We start from the raw sequence: 16,756 nt of genomic DNA on the forward strand, positions 1-16,756 counted from the left end.
CCGCATAGGGGGAACCATTTCTTTCTCACCCGGAAGCTGAATAATTCAAAGTGCACATGCGCAGAAGGCATGTAACACGGAAACCTGCATTTGACCTGCACTTTTGGTAATAACAATAATAACAAGATGACATCTTTCCTCTTTTGCATTTAGTTTATGGATGTTCCAGGATCCTCCTAGTTGCAGGATCTTCCGGAACTTTGCAATGGGTTTGTTTATGCCGACAGAAAGGTTCGCGTTTACTTTCTCTTTCTCTCTCTCACATACACATTGTCTCTCTCCTCTATCTGTCCATCGATCTTTGTCGGTCTGGCTGTCTCCTTCTATTTCTATTTTTACTTTTTATCTCGGTCAAACATTCTGTGTTAGAGTAGAAGATAGATAAATACTTCTAGGGAGAGAAGTATATGTGTGCAATCGAGCACACACACACTAATGAGATGCATGGCCACATGGCGGCCTCGTCACCTGCTCGCAGCACTTGGAGGCACTTGGCTGTAGGTGCTGGCTATGACATTTTATGACCCTTGGCTTTTCGTCCCAACCCAGACTGCAAGGGCAGTGTCTGTTGATCTGTGAGGGAAAGATGTGGGACACAGGAGGCGACAAGACTGAGAGGACAAAACCGAGGGTTTCTCGAGTGGTTTTCCTCAGGAGCTGCTTTCTCTTTCAAACACACACACACGTACAGCTAGTCATGTAATCGAACTTGAGCGAAAAGCATTTTCTCTCTCTTTCTCTCATTAATTTTCTCTTTCTCTCTTTCTGTTGTTCTCTAGCTCCATCTTTCTTTTACTTTTTTTTAAGCACTCACACATACATGCTTATATATAAGCAATAGTCCTTGAATAAACTACTTCAAACTCACACACAAGTCTCACACATTCGCAGAGAGAAAATAGAGGGAGCGAGAAAGGGAATTGGACTTTTTTAGATGCCAGTCTGGGAGAAGAGAGAGAAGCGTCGAGGTGAAAGTGCAAGGTCTGGCTGGATGTACTGTATAATCAGTGATGTGCGAACCACCAATGAATCAGACAATAAAGCTCGGCACACCTAAACAAATGAGATCAATGTCATTTTCACGCGGCAGGTGTGCTAACATCTATTTCTGTCACGCGAGGTCTGGTGCCAAGGCTACCCACACCAAACCCATGTGTTGCCTTTGTACACCCAGTGAATAGACGGAGTTGTTTTTATTTTGTCTCTCTGTCTGCTATTTCTTTGCCTTTCTGTTGGTTGATCTCTCATTGTGTCACTCAGTATAGCAGTGGTGTGGTTCGCGTGTGTGTGTGCGCGTATATATGTGTGTGTATATGCGTGTATGTGTGTCTGCGTGTAGAAAATTACCAGACTGAGCTTTGTTAACGGCAATGATCATATTTGCAAGTAAATTTTGGATGAAGATAATTCTTATAATGCTGCATGTATTCTGATCCGCTCTGATACGTAGGCTAAAGTCACTGATATCTCTAGTTTCATTTTTTCTCTCTCTCTGTCTGTCTCTCTCTCTCTCACTCACACACACGAGGATACATATCACGGGTAGATTCGGTAATAGAAAAGCGAGTGGAGAGTTAACCCATTAAAATCCTTCTGATAAAAAGTCTTTAGACGGTTGCTAATAAAAGCGGTCGACGATAAGCTTTGTGGTGAAAGTACGAGCGCCTGTCGTAGCTGTCCATGTCAACACTGTGTTCTAGACGGGAGGAGGAGGAGGGTTACACCTATTACCCATGACCCATGACCCCTTCCTTTTCTGGCTTTGCTGCTCCTCCCCTGACCTGGCATTTTGCAAGGTCCGACACTCGCCCTACATCTGTGCCGCCTGGCGGAAGTTGCATTACTTGCTTCCGGTGAGGCATCGGGTATGTTTCATGGATTATCATTCTTTGGATTGCGGACTTCTCTGTTGCGAGATACCCGGATTCTGACTTTAGTTTTGAAGATTATGGACTTTAGTTCTCTGGATTGCTGACTGCTAAAAAGTATTCTTGAGACTACCCACAAGTTCCTAATGAGTCAAGTGTGTGGTCAGTGAGAACAGTGGTACACAAACTCCATACTGGCACAATGTATATAATTCTATAGGTATCATTAACACCTTCCCCACTGCGTGTTTCTCTAGGGTCTCCACCGATTTCTGTTTGAAATAAAATTTCTGTTGGTCATCTCACCTTCAGCCTTTCCCAGGAGCCAGTTTCTAATTTTAAAAACTATTAGATAATTAGTTTTACAGAGACACAATGCATTTTAAATTTTATAACTTTTTAACTTAAATTACCTTTAAGTAAGACAAAACTATTTTAGCTGAATTTTCATTACCGTCAGTAAATTTTTCATATATTCTTGTTCAACGCATCTAAAAAAAAAATGGCATGGGAGCGAGTTTTGGAAAGCATTTCTAAATATACTTTTTTAGAACAGTTTCAAGTTTTAAAAATGTACAACTAGACCCAGGTGACGACCACAAACAGACTACACCTGAAGGGAGAGATGTAACTCAGTATGAACATGGCCGCACACCTGTAGTGTGGTAACCCAGCGCAGGGAGAGACAGGTGCTCACACACTTATTACGAAAAGTGCTGTAATATATACAGATATACATTCACAGTATCTACACGTGTACATGCAGCTCTAGTTACTACTCCAGTATAACACTAGTTGCACCTGGCTAGCCACTTTCCCAATCAGCAGTCGCCATTGTCCGTTATTTCAGCACTCCATCCAAAAGCACTTTTCCCTCAGAAATTTACTCCTAGAAACAAAAAGCTTTTCAACATCGAGCTCCAGCGGGTTTGCTAACTGCATAACCGGCAATTCATTCTTGACTGTAATGTGTTGTGAGTGATTATGGGCGGCCCCACTGTGATTACTCCAGTGTGTTTTTACAGAAAAATCCGCCGACAACGGGGGGAGGGCTTCGACCTCAAGCGTGGATGCTAAGATACGCCTGGCTTCTTCCTGCCAGCCATTGTACTCGGTGCACGTGCAGTGGCTCGTGCCCGCTAGATAGCCGTTAACTTGTCGTCTTATGAGCTGGTGTGCATGCTTCCAGTGCAAATGGCTCAAGTGCCACAGAATAGCACATACCCCTGTCATTACGACACACCCACACAAACATTGTTTTGAACGTTGTTGTGGTTTCACAATTTATTATTTTGTTTATTTATTTATCTAGAAACTATGCTCGGAACTATTTTCTAGTAACCTTTCCATCTCAAACTCATTTGTGTCCAAAATCAACAACATAGTGGAGATGTATGGACAAGTTGTAGGCTGCACAAGAGAGAGAGAGCGGGGTGAGGAGGTACAAACGGAGGTAATGAGGAGCAGAGCGTGTTTGGCCGGAAGAGGACAATGTACGGGTACTCTGCACGTAGGCGTACGTAATAGGTAAATTGCTCATCATTTACTTTCGTTGTCAAAGGTCAAATTGTTGCGTAGAAGCCTCGTTAGTTCTAGAGAGCTGAGCGAGAGAAAAAAAAAAAGGAGGGCAGCTTTATACGAGGAAGTCACTGACGATGGCTACTGAATGAAGGCGGGTGAGAGCGGTTAAAAAAAAAAAACACGAAACAAAATACTCCCTTCCATTCACAAAGTTGTATTTCCCTAAGCTTACTTTGCCTGTTCTCATATCTACACCGATCGTAGTTTTTTAAGGGTTAAAGGGGTTTATAACTTTATAGTGGTTTATAAATGTTTGCTCCTTCTGTTCTTCCTTGCTTTGTCCATTTACATACAAGACCTGTCCTGATGGAGGTAGCACAGAAGGCAAGTACGTGTTCAAGCTGAGTTTCGAAGACGGTACGCCTGCCAGAAGAACAGTGATGATGTGATTAATCATTTGAACTTTTTCTGTCGTTGGAAATTAGTTTGAAAGTTTCAACGTAAAAATTGCCCAAATAAAAATCAAATATACCGAAAAATTTAAAGAAACATAAAACAAAACCCAATCAAATAAATATATCACGAAAACCAATAAAATAAAAAAAACAACAACAATTAAACAAATATAAAACAAAAACCAATCCAACAAAACTAAAAAACAAACTAAAAAGAAATCAACCAAACAAACACAATACCCGTTTCTGCATTCTGTATGATAGCCTTGATGCACGTAATTCACCCAAAGGTCATGGGGGTGCACTTCAGACGCAGCCAGCGAGCAGGTTACCTCCGCCTGACCTTCATCGATCGTAGCTTTACCCACTCCTTCTCCACTCCACCCGTCATCCCCCGCTCGATCCCCACCTCCTGCCATGCGCAGTCTTCACCTTCTGCATGGCCACTTTAAAAAAATTTAAAACAAATACACATTCTCACGCTTGCCAGGCGCCATTTTATTGCGCAGGTGCGCGATTTGGGCATTTCCGGTGCGCCACAGGCCACAAATGACCAGCTGCACGTAGCTGTGATGTTTGCAATCGCTGCACGGCTGTGACGTTCCTTCATATGTATGCAAGACTGATGCATACGTCACCTAATAAATGTCTATCATGTAACGGAAATGGCTTTCAAAAGTTTGCTTTTTTTTTTTTTTGATTCATGTGGGTTTTATGGTCAGTCTAGAGCTGAGCTGATTTTGAAAACACTGCCTATGCTAAACTTGTTTCTGTGTTTAAGCAGTGAGCTACTCGTGGTTCGATTTTAAAGAGTATAACCATCTCAGTGGTAAATAGTCAATGTGTTGATAGCTTCAGTGACCTTTTGACTTTTTACCCGGGGATAAAAGACGGTGGTGTATTAGCTCCTAATCCTAATATTTATTGGGTGTGGAGAAGGGGTCTGATGATAAAGCCATTATCCAACAAGCAACAGATCTCTGCACGTTCACATTGTAGTGGAGCATTGCAAAATAATAACAATAGCAATAAGGGCAGAGTAACCTCGGAATAATTTTGAGTAGAAGGGATCCAGAGGACTATAGTCTGAAGAAGCGGAAGTCACGTGTTCATCCCTTGTGACATTAACCTGTGACATTACACGGACTCAGCTTAAATGTTCCTCCTGGGTTTCTACAATAGAACGGGTAATCCCTGATGTAAGTACCCGAAAATATATGTATATGTGTGTGCGTGAGGGGTGTACTTTCTTGTATTCTGTGGCTGGTGTGGTTGAGCTGTGGCCAATACTGTCGTAATATACATATAAATGATGTGTTGGAGCTGTAGTCTTTATATATAGTTTGTCTTTTGATGTCGATACGTATGTTGGGTATATTGTATTCTGCCACCTGCAAACCTGAATCTCTCTCTCTCTCACACACACACACATATCTTTATTTACAAGAGGGCAAAACTTTTATTTTACTTCTATCCTTTGTGCTAAAGAGAAAAAAAGTAGGCTTAACTCTTAGATTTTTAGACTTATAAATAAAAGACAAGAGAGAGAGAGAGAGAAACAAAGAGGGAAAAAGAAAAAGGAGATAATGAGAGATAGAGAATACGGCTCTAGTCATCATTTCTTACCATATCTTACTCCCATTCTCTTGTCTACTCCACAGACACTGGGAAAGCTGTCTGTACTGCAGGCGATGGCACGTTTATATTCACATACTTCAGGGAGTATGGAGGTCTGTGGTGTACAACCCTACCATCTCCCCCTCCTGACCTGAAGAGTCCGCACGTCCCAGGCGTTGTGCTGATGGCCTGCAGGCAGAGTGATGCTGCATTCTTCTCACGCCTGTGGAGAGACCCAGCAGAGTGAGGAATCGAAAGATCGATGGAGCACCCGCAGGTCAAGGCGTGAGCGGTGATCAGCTCAGAGGGGGTAGATGACGTGGCCTCGGCTGCGAGCACGATAACGGTCTCTTTCCACTTGATGTACGAGTGTCTTCTGTCAAGAACCCACCGAAAGAAGTAAATGAATCCAGAAGACTTGAAAGTACTTTTAAAAAAAGAAAGATCTTCCCGAAGAGGTCATGGATAATAGGGAATAACAAGGGCAGGCAGCCACCTTGTCAAAATAGCATCTCTAAATCATAATTCATACTAGGAAGCAAAGAGCCTTTTCTTGCTCATGATTGTAATTGCAAGAAGAAAGAAAAGAACGGACGCAAGGAAGACAAGTCTACTGAGCAGAAAGGCATGTTAGTGCCAGTGGGTGCCACTAAAAGGAATGTCAGAACACAGAGATAGAGAAGATATGCTCAGGTCAGGATTATTGTACCAGAAAAAAACCAGTATCATGGCAGTATTGTAGCTTTTATGTTAATTTGGCCATTCTCTTCCATATTTTTTGCAGCATCTGTACTTTATCATGTGATACGATTGCTGGTTTAGTCCGCCTGTGCCTATGACTGAAAGACAGTCTGCCCAGCAAGCAGAATTGGTACCTGATGAAAAAAGCGGGCCGAGTACGACCTTCTGCGTGTTCTCACATTGAATCCTTCATCCCCACCACCCCAACACGCCACCATTTTCATATTTATGCTTCACTTCTTCTCAGATCAAAGTGCTTCAATTACCTGATTAATTTTTCAGACTTCCTTGAGCAGAAATAAACTCATGCCACGCTAAGCAAGATTATCGTGTGTTATGTGTTTTGACTTTTTTTTAGATTCTCGTCGATTTTCCAACATAACTATTCTAGTAACCTTCTCGACATGTTAGTTTTGCCCATGCTTATATATGCTTTTGTATCATTTGTGTTATTAGCGAACAGCACGATTCATATTTTCGATAGCAAAAGCTCTCTCCCTTCCCCTCTCTCACACACACTTCTGGCCTCTCCTGTGAATCATTGGGATTTTTTCTTTAATAATGGAGAAAATTTTACACACTCGCCAAAACAACAGCAACAACAAAAATAAAACAACAACAACAACAAAAAAAAACCCCAAAAGCAAAAAACAAAAAAATAAACAAAAACAAAACAAAACAGAATACCTATACTTTCTAGGTCCGCAGCTATAATAATAGATTGACACAAATTATTACATAATCGACGAACGACAACGGCATATAAAAACTACAACCATAGTACTTATTACATAAATTAGAAAAATAATTTAAGAACATTTCAGAGGATCAACGAGAAACTATATACACCATTGTAAGGCAACCCTTCGTGGCTACTGCCTCAGAACGAGAGAACGCGCAGCTTACTTATCAAGTAATTTTCGCGGATAATGCTACATCTGCGCATGTGGGATTTGCACATAGATTTATTCAGAGCCAGCAATGTCGCTCACTTTCAACAGGCAGGCCTTTGATTCGCCGCTAAACCCTCTCTTTCTCTTGACCCCGTACACCCACCCACTCAATTCCTCATCGGCGCGGGGTAGCTTATCATGCACTGCCATTGGTCAGAAGCGGTCATGTGATCTCCTTCTGTTGACATTTTGTGTCTTCTGCTTCGCTCGATCAGTCGCTAGCTGCCGGCGTTGCGTTTGCCACGATTATGGTCAACTTTTGGATTACCCAAGAATAGGTAAGCAACCTGTTGAATTGCTCATGATGTGTGCTTGCCCTACATTTCGGAATATCGAAACCTAAGCCTTGTTACGAGTTTAATCGTAGTAAATGCATCAGAAAACAGTTGGCGTGTAGATCACGACGGTGTTTGGCGGGCATGAGGTATAGAGGTGGTCGATAAAATTATGTGGCACTTGATGATTTACCTTTTCCATCGGAATCACACTTAACGACAGAATGTGCAAGAAAAATGTGGTGCTCTGTAAATTTGTTGCAAACAGAATCGTTTTTGTTGGACGTGGAATTAATATGGAGTGAGAGATGTTTCTCGACATGACTGGTTGATTCCCCAGCAACCAGCAGGTACCGTGAACGGGGTATCGACATACAGCAGCATTTATTATGATCATTTCCTCGGAAAGCTGGCAGAACAGCTGCAATTGTTTAGCTGATTCGATTTCTACAGGCGAGCAGTAATTGGTACATCTGGATAATTTGAGAAGTGTAAACATTCTATGCCTCAACTGTTGCATACAGTGTTAATTCAATTGTTCAGGCAGGCCTAAATAATCCACTGGTAACTCTTGCCTGTAGGTTTCGATGAAAATCAATCAGAACTTTGTGATTCATCACCTTTTTTTTAAGTAGAGTCTTTTCTATGAAATACTCAGCTTTCCAGTAACAAATTATTCAATCCAGAATGGCAGAATTATTATTTTCCCTAGTAGAATGATTGAGTTTTGATTAGCACTGGTAGGAATAAACACATTTTTGGGTTAAGATATTTTAGAACCTTCCAGAGGCTTAAAATGCAATTACATCAATTTCTATTTGATAAAGGGATAGATATTTCTATTTGGAACATCCAGTGGTAAATTAACAAAATTCAAAATTGAAACAAAGTGAAATTCCCGAATACACTATCATCACATAATTCGTTGAATAATGTTACTTTGTTATGTTGTTAGAATTACCATTAATCATGTTTTTATGAGTACATCAAGCAATGACTATAGGAGTGTGTGGAAGAAAAATTTGATAAAATTAAAATATTGATAAACTATCTTTTGCTTTCTTTCCCATACCTGTGTAGTTTCAAGTTTAGTCTGCACAACCCGTAATGTATGATCCAGTCCATAGGAGGGTTGAGTAAGTGCTGTTGGTGCTGTATAGGCTTTTGGTGCCACAGTGTAGAGAGGCTTCTAATAGATTTCTTCATCTAAACCACCTGTAGGTCTATGATCTCATGTCTGCAACTATCAGTGATACTAGATACATAATAACATCAGAGAGATATTCTGCTCACTTTCATTCTGACATAGAAATATTTCTGAAGGAATAAAAATAGCCATAATCTCTAATGATATGACTGACCAGTCCATCCTCATAAAAAGAAGAACAAGCAGAGATAGGTTTCAAACTTCTGCTTATGACAGTCTCAACTCCCACAGAAAGACAGAAGACTAAAACAGAAAAATCTGTAAAATAAAGTCTGAGGTGAGTAAGCTTTGGAGATAACATTAATTTTATCGTTTGGCTCACTATATATAAGTCTATAAGGAGGGATCTTGAAACTGCTTTGCACAAAGAAAAAAATCATTTGTAGCTCAGCTGTACTTGATTATTTTACCACTTCTGGCTCAGGTCTGCCGTAAGTAGTCTAAAAGAGTCTTTATTGCTTGAAGAAATGGCTATTTTATAACAAAATAATGAATTTCAGGAGCAGCAGGCTCACTCCTGTCTTGCCTAACTGGTTAGGTAATGAGAATAAATAAGACCTCTCTTACCTGAAGTGTCCAGACTCGTAAGACTGTAACTAAGTAAGCTAAAGTCTATAAATATTGTGCAGTGCTCAACACTCAGGGAAAGAACTGAAATTTAATCTAGTCATATACAGCATGAACGCACAAGCACACACTCTTTCTCTCACACATGAAATTTCCTGACTGAAAATCACCCATTTTATCAGCAAACTATGCGTTTGTTTGTCATAGTTTTCAGATTCCAGTAGTTCTTTCTCTTCCAAACTAGCTCAATAAACAACGGATATTGGCCTGCAAATCCAGTCGCATTCGATCTCAAGTGTCACTCCAGATGGTCAAGTAACACGATCTTCATGAATGCAGATACCCCTACCAAACAATGATTTATGTTGTTATTCTTTTTTATCTTGTTTTGTCATATTCGGAGGTCACTCCTCGAGAAAAACTGACAGTCATCTGCAAAGTATCCACAGGTCCGTACAGCTTGGTTTCGGGGGACAACAGCGATGGGCACACCTTCGTTCTCATTTCCTGGAGAAGCCTACACTCCTGTAGGATAGGCTCCCTGGTTTGTTCTTCATCCCCACTGGAGCCCACTGGTATTGACACCAGGTGTAGCTATCGGTAAAGATGGCGTCTTAATCTGTTGTTCACAACGAATATGACTCATCGAACTTAGTCCGAGACAATTTTTTCATCATACCTTGATGACAAGGTTCTGGTGCAAACAAAGAGATCTACTTAGGCGATAGTCAACTGTGCACATATTTCTTCAAAAATTAAAGGTACTTTTATTGTACCGTAGATATGAACAAATGTTTTCCCAGGACATGTCGATGGCACTGCGGTAAAACGCTTGTCACCAAAGACGGTCGCGAATCTTGCTTTCATGCCGTTTCTCGATGTGGTACCTAAGGATAAGCCTGTCTAAAAGTGCCTTTAGTTGAAGAGTTAGCAAATCCATCCTTCACATTTTTTTTCACGTAGTAGGTATTCACACACACACACACTCAGATTACTGTCATCTGAAAGAATACGCAATAATCTATGCGCGTTTAGTTCAACAACGAAGAATTGAATTGTAAGCTTTGAATAAAAATTGTTCTCGCTACCTCATGATGTACATCGCATCGAGTCGCATCAAAATTTCATGAGGGATTGAGTCTGCCACTAGTGGAGGGCTTAGAGTCTTAATTGACAACAGAACACTTTTTTGAAACACATCAATCTTTTTAATTTAACTTTTATTTTATTTGGAGAAAGGATTTATGTTTCTATTTTACAGAGAAAATAACTCGAGCTGACTGCTTGTGATTAACCTCGCAGCGCCCCGTGCATTTGGCCCCTAATGTGCCGTCTCGTTAGCAGGCTACATCCATCGTATCAACGGCACAAGTCTGGTAGCAAGTTTGATGCAAAAGGCACACGTGATCAAAAGTGAGTGCTTTGTAATCAGCTTTTGGGAGGGAAAGTCATTGTGTGGAGTTTATAAACACAAACGCCGTCGGTTCGACACCTGTCGGCGAAACGTAACCGCGCTCATCTCTGTCCACTGTCTCGTTGTCTGTATTCTGGTTACAGAGATCCGGTGGAATGGCGTAGAACAGAGTTCTATGAGGTCTGTTAAATGGCGCCGGCACTGTAAAAGGCAAAAATAAATGGGTCTGTAGCCTTTGTCAGTAAATTGTAGGTGGTTCCCCCTGTCTACGCCACATTATGCAGGCTTCATATGCTGGGTGGATAGGGAGAGTTTTCTGGTTTGTGCCTGAGCTAGTCCTTGACCTTCTACTCGCAGAGAAGACTAACTTGCAGGTTATGGCTCTTCCCAGGAGAGGTGTGCATCTTCCCCACCTCTCTGTTATTTTAATGTGGATTTTCGATATAAAGATAAGCCCATGATCAGCTGTTCTCGTGAGGACTGTGCCCACCTTCGCTCGGCCGCTTTCTCACCCCTCAGCGGGTCAGGTACTCGTTCAACAGCTGGGTCAATGTGAGAAATACGCAGACCCAATCGTGTGCCTGACTCGGACGCCGGTAATCTAATCACTCAGATATCAGTTACCTCTGTCAATATTTACGCCCATAAATCTTTCTAGAAAAGGTGATAATTTTACACAGGTGCCGCAAGCACTAGAGTCCTGCCTCAAAAAGTACTTTTCTCAAGGAACTCGGAGTACTGCGTTGCATGCTTGTCATGATGTTGAATTGTGTTTTATCGCGCAGTATATAATACTCATTTGTTAACGTACGGAGCAGAAGTAGGAGACTTGCTCAAGTCAAATAGCGGAGCGTTGACCTATAACAACGGAGTGGACCAGGGTCATGGCCAGGCTCTGAGAGTGTGCAGGCTGATTTGTCCAGAGGTTGGTGACCGGACACCAGGTCTTTTAGTGACTCACCCACCCAAGGGATGTGGTTGACAAGGCAAAAGGGACAATGACTTTGTTGATCACTACAGGCCATTGAAAGGGTCCCACACTCCTGGCAGTACAGACCATGCAATTAGTCCTACAGAGAACGGTCGACCTACATTTCACAGTGACTTGCGCCAGCGAAAGATGTGATTGGGGCGGGAAATGGGGGACTAGGCGGGGGGAAGGGAGGAATAGTCTCAGCTTCTTGGTAGTGCCATACTTTTTCTCTCCGTTAGTATGACCATATGCCTGTGTGCCAACCTTGATCCATTTGAATTTTTCCGAAATGTTTGAGGCCTCAAGATCGTTTTTGATCGAAAGTAAAGGAAAGACTTGGCGTCTGATAGCCGAAGTTACAGTTTTTGTCGCTTCATTATAAAATATCATTAAAGACATTGCTGTCATCTGGTCAGACCTAATTACTAAAAGGTGGCCATAGTAGAGGTCCCGCTTGGGATCTTGTTCTCTCCTCCGTCTGTCGAAAATCAATCACCATTTTTTTCAAGGCATTGCTGTCAGCCAAGGGGGGTAATCTTTGTCTTTGAAGTGTGACCAGCGAGACGCCAAATCGCCGGGCGATGCTGTGGTGTCAAGGCCATTAGTCCCTGCTGCTTTGATGCTGGGAGTTCGTGACAGAAACATTGTCTGGCCGACCTGATGGTTACGCTACACTGCGCAGGACCGTGGGAAGCCTACCACCCTCACCAGACTCCCTTTCCCCGCATCCTCCTTCCCCCAAGCTCCAGTCCCACGTCAGAGATCAACGTGAGTCAGCTTCCCCAGATAATGATGATAATAATAATAAAAAATGGGTACTTATAACACGCAGCATTACGACCAAGATAGATTGTACTCTCTTCGCAGACCAATAAGGATAAATGAAAGATAACAGCCAGTGGACAGTGAGGTATGTATAGGCATACTAAACAGCATAAAGATGAAGTACAAGAGTAGAATATAAAGCAATGGATGTAGGTATGTAGGTACCGTAAACAGTGTAAAGATGGAATCGTTACATGATGGTTAGCATGATAGAGGGCATTGCCAGGGAATTCAGAACAGAAATCCAGGAATAGTACTTTGTGAACAAACATGTTTTCAGAGAACGTTTGAATGTAGCCTTGGAGTCCGAGTGGCGAATGTGATGTGGAAGAGAGTTCCACTGCTTAGCACCACAGAGGGAGGACGTCCATTGTCCCTATGTGACTGTCTTTGTGGGAGGGAGGATATAATGCGGGAGTCTGATGAGGAGCGAAGGTTCCGGGCAGGAGTGTGGACAGACAAGAAGCCACTATCATTCTTATCGTCGAATGCCGCAAAGAAATCTTGTGGTATAAAAATAAACTGTTACATGGGAATACTTTTTTTCTACTAATAATTTTGTCTGGGATAGATGCCAGATTGTGCTTGTTTCGTGTATTTTTGTAAAGACTTGTTCGTATTCATTAACATTTAATGAAACATTGATTTAATTGTATGTAGTGCCGTCTAGGAGCAGACAAAAAACCAGGTCAATAGTTGAGTGTTTTCCCATTTGTCATCCATCGTTTCTACAGCATTAGACTGATAGGCAGTGCGGGAAAAAAACAAACCTAGCAGAAGGTCAAATACATGTCCATAGAGAGGGCCGTGAGATATTTATCTGTAATATGTAACAAACGACAATTGTGAGTATTGACCAAAAGTTATTATTGTCTACCATACTGCGGTGCTAAATCGTTGCTAGGTGTTTATTTTTTGTAATGTGATTTAAAAGTTTCACAAGGTGTAAACAACATCTGTTAAAATTAAAATAAATAACGTATACAACTTCAGGATAGTCCACTGGTATGTTTTTCTCACTACAAGGAGCCGTAGTAGGTTTGGTGGCAGACACGAGGTTTCCGACTGAAGCTAGTAGGAAGCTCTGGTTTCTTTGCCCTCACCCCAAACGTGACCCCTTTCATTGCATACTGCGAAATCGCCTTTTCCAATCAAGCATCTAACCGACTTCCTGGATTCGGAAAGTACAGCGATGACATGCTGGAAGCAATGGAGACGTCCAGAAGGTGCTGTGACTCAATTGTCCACAGTTGCCAGAATTAGTCACCCGATGGTTTTCCAGTGCACGTGCAGCCAGTGTGTATTGATCACTGTACACACAGTCTTTTGTCTTTTATCAGCGCCTTCTCTGCCTCTCTGGTTCGCTCGGAAGCCGGTTCTTCTGGCGGGACAATGCAGAGGGCACGCCAAGCCTCCATTGCCATACTGCAGCTCTCAGTGGATCGATGTTTGATCCATATCAAAGGTGAGCAGCCGTGTGCAGCGTAGTGCCTTGTTTGGGAACATGCCCAAGGTTATCGTGCCTCAACAGTAGCACACGATGGCTGTATTTCAAAAACTGCCATGAGTTTGAACAGTCCGAAAGAACGTAGCTAATGGAAGAACAGTTGCTATTGTGGATATTCCTAGCAGCAGCTGTTGGGTCGATAGCTGCGGTTCGTAAACAGGCTGGGCTTAATTAGGGGGCAATTCTGCCCTTCTCTGGTGTGTTTTAATCAGTGCGTAGCGACTATTAGCATTATGATCTCCACACAAGAGTACAGGCGGATGAGCGCGAGTTTCGCCGTGAGTAGCTAAACATATACACACAAACAGACAAACACGTGCAAACATTCATAGATGTAATGCAGTATGCTGTATTAGAAATACTGACATTGAGTGATGGGCTTATCGACACAAGCTGCCTATCATGTAAAGGTTCGTTAGGTAAATGGGGCTGAACGTGAATGTGTATAGGATTACACGCGCGTGCATGTGTGTGTGTGGCTGGGTGGGGAGTGGGGTTGTTGGAAGGTCGTAAGGGTGAGATATTGGAATTTCAGCTGCATTTCTTGGGTGCCTCTTTCATTCCTCCATACCCTGCAGCAACACTTTTATCCCTTATTTGTTATATAATCGGTGTTTTATATATATATATGTTACATAACCTTACGATGGTTGGTTATGTTCGCAGTATTTAGACCTGATCACATACCTTAGTGTGGAATCAGCCATAGACCTATGCTATGTTCCCACACACCTATTCTAGAATAGGAGAGGATGAGGAAGAATGTTCCAGCCGACGTCTGCAGTTCGTCATCATCTTTTACAGGTGACGGCTTGTTCACACGAACGAGAGCAGCTGAAACATATGTTACGAAAATATTCGACTATACTTCTTTGTCACTCCTTTCTGCATCGCCCGCAGCCAACACGCCGATGCGCCTGAGTGCACGTGTTCTTTATCAGGATCTCGCTTCTCGTGACATTCCTCTTTTCTTTTCTTTTTTTTTTTTTTTTTTTGAGGCGCCACGTGTGTGCAATGATTGAAAACACAACAACCGCTGCTATTCATTCTATGGTGACGAGACGTCACACCGCCGAAGAAGGAGAAAAGAAACCTTTGGTCGTCGTCTGTTACCGTCCGCCGCTGTGCGCACGTTGTAAGCTGCAATGACGCGAGGGTTCCTCGAGTGCTTTTGTCGTCACTTCGTACCTGCACCCCCTTTCAGGTAGCTAACGCGGCTTCTCTGTGGTTCATGAATGGTTGGTTGGTGACCCGTTTACCTGTAGTACATGTTCTGCGCATCTCTCCAGGTCGTTTTCAGCGGCGGCCCGATCAACTGACGATATGGTAGCAACGAGGAAGAGAATAGATCGGCCTTTTTTTATACGACAGGAAGGAAATGACCCTCTTTGATCGTGGAGCTGCAGATGCACATTTCCATACGCTTCTGGTGCAGCTGCATGTTTGTGCAGGGAGCTTGGTGCTGGCATCGTTCATGCCGCTCGCAGTCAGACACGCCCATCGAGCGCCATACGTCTCCCACTGCTCTCTCACTAGCTTCGCCAAGGAGAGGATGGAAAAACATTACGGCAGAGCCTGACTGCAATAGCGCAAGACAGGACCTTGGAAAGGCAAGTAGTTTCGATGCTTTCCCGCCCCGACCTCCACCCGTCTCTTCTCCCACTACCCATCCCATTGTCGTTTTATCCAGCAGTACAGCAGACGTACTCATCTGCTGATTTCTCTCGCGCGCTCTCAGAAAACTGGGAGGTCGAATCGAATCTGTGACTCGCTTTTCTTGGATCGCCTGAGGTCATAATCAACCTGGGGTGTCTTCCTGGAGTAATAACCCTTGAGGTGAGCTTATTTACCTCTTCCACTATTTCCATTGTTCATTCAAAAAATCGTTGACATATATGAAGAGTCAGTTCATTACTCACGTAGTTAAATATTAAAGCTTTAACCGAGTTACTGAGCTGGTTGTTAATCGAAGAGACACTGGTACAGATGTAGAGTATGCACAGTTCGTAGTCTTACACCATGAGCCATCGGTTTAGCCAAGAAAACATTTGGCTCTGCATGTGTTTACCACCTGAGAATGTTTACTTACATCGTGAACTGAAACAAAATAGCAAGTGTACTACTGGATCCCCCTTTTTTTTCGACGTAAAGTGTTTGGTCAAAAACCCTGCACACTACAAACAACTCCCCCTACCCACTTCCCTTTTAAAAAAAATTCTGAGTGTCGGTTGGCGTTATAGTGAAACGCGTGCACTCTCCTCTTTCACGCGCGCACACACACATATACACTACATTCCACGAGGGTCGCAAGTGGTTTGCAAATCTCGCTCAGCGCAGTAGTTGCTATGGCACCCAGTGAGTAGCGGGCGTTTGCAATCACCCTCCCCTTCTATTCTCCCCACCCCCGAACTCGGGATTTACTTTCACCAGGCGAGTACTATGACATTCCTTTTCCTCACCATGCGCAGTTATGCACATGGGGATGCGAATGATGCCTGTAGACCATCACTACCGGCCATTAGATATCCCAAAGCAAAGTGGACTTCTTTGGCTGTTTGTCTACCTGTCTACCTATTTCAGGCGTTACCAAGGGAAGGAGGGGAAGAAAGAAAGAAACTGGAAGTAAAATTTCAGCTTGTAGCAGGTATCCAACCTTGCAGTTTAAATAAACGAATTTTTTGGTTTGTTTTCGTCATTTGTACTTTCCAGCACCCATTCTAAATGTTCGCCCCTTTATGTGTCAGATCTCTCAGTTTAAATCCGTTTAAAGTTTATTCCCCTGATAATCGTTAAGGTGACCAGTTTGCGGCTGAAGCATTTGCACATTCAACCT

The 16,756-nt window shown here is 42.7% G+C and overlaps 1 protein-coding gene across 1 annotated transcript in view; it reads left to right on the top strand.

Annotated features, from left to right (window-relative positions):
* Positions 1-7,307: 7,307 nt before the first annotated feature.
* Positions 7,308-16,756, top strand: part of LOC112564044 (neurofascin-like) — a 56,814-nt gene continuing 47,365 nt past the window's right edge. Inside the window, 1 exon segment of the mRNA XM_025238610.1 lies at positions 7,308-7,433. The gene's annotated coding sequence lies outside the window, so the exon portion shown is untranslated.

The sequence above is a fragment of the Pomacea canaliculata genome, linkage group LG5 (genome assembly GCF_003073045.1).
Source record: "Pomacea canaliculata isolate SZHN2017 linkage group LG5, ASM307304v1, whole genome shotgun sequence".
In the NCBI taxonomy this organism is placed as follows: Eukaryota; Metazoa; Mollusca; class Gastropoda; order Architaenioglossa; family Ampullariidae; genus Pomacea; species Pomacea canaliculata.